The sequence below is a fragment of the Monopterus albus genome, unplaced genomic scaffold, assembly GCF_001952655.1.
Source record: "Monopterus albus unplaced genomic scaffold, M_albus_1.0 scaffold11.1, whole genome shotgun sequence".
NCBI classification, from domain to species: Eukaryota; Metazoa; Chordata; class Actinopteri; order Synbranchiformes; family Synbranchidae; genus Monopterus; species Monopterus albus.
In genome coordinates this window covers 2,801,078-2,801,975 of record NW_018127891.1, presented here as the reverse complement: position 1 = coordinate 2,801,975, position 898 = coordinate 2,801,078, and the positions used below count along the sequence as shown (strand labels likewise).

General features: G+C 42.4%; 1 protein-coding gene across 1 annotated transcript in view; it reads left to right on the top strand.

Annotated features, from left to right (window-relative positions):
- The window catches only part of tmem145 (transmembrane protein 145), a 35,964-nt gene that overhangs the window by 14,657 nt on the left and 20,409 nt on the right, over nt 1–898 (top strand). The window lies entirely within an intron of this gene.

Genomic DNA, 898 nt, shown 5'->3' with positions numbered 1-898 from the left:
TGCGGAGGTTGATGAGGTTTGGCATGTCGCCTAGGTTCCTTTGCAACTCCTACAGCTGCATCATTGAGAGCATCTGGACCAGCTGCATCACTGTCTGGTATGGCAGCACTACTGCTATGAACCGCAAGTGCCTGCAGAGAGTGGTAAAGACAGCAGAGAAGATCACCAGGACTCCTCTGCCCTCTCTGCAGAGCATTTACCACCGCAGAGTCCACAGGAGACCTGCCTCCATCCTCAAAGATCCCACCCACCCCCACCACGGACTGTTCACACCTCTACCCTCCGGCTGGAGGTTCAGAAATGTGAAATGCAGGACCTCTAGACTGAAAAACTTTCTTTCCAACTGCCATCAGACTCTGCGTTTCCTTGCTGTGCATATGACAATAAACACTTTGAACCTTGAACTCTTGGCTCCTGCAATTAATGCAAGGACAGATTTGCACAAGTAGGAAGTTAGATTGACAGGCAGGTAGGCATTTAATGGTTTTGCTCAGAACAAGTATAATTACTGGTCAGGCTTTTTTCAGCCCTGCTGTTGCCATGACAGATTTTTTTTCTTTGTTATCAATGCATTTAATGCATTCATTGCCATTGGGATGAAAAGAGAATTTCAAGAAATGTAACAAGAAATGCTTCTGAAATGAATCGCTAATCCTACTTTTAATTCTTAATCCGTGTTGTATTTGCATGTATGGTCAGCCACACTTAGCTCATACTATATATATTATAGTATATTGCTTGCACAGCTGAATAATTTATAATATAACCCTTTATTGTACAGTAGTTAGACCTTAGTACCCTCCTGTCACTCACTTTAACACTGCACTCAGCATCTGATGTAACTGTTTCTTGTGGTAATAGTCATATAACTTCTAAATCAAACTGGTTAGAACATTTA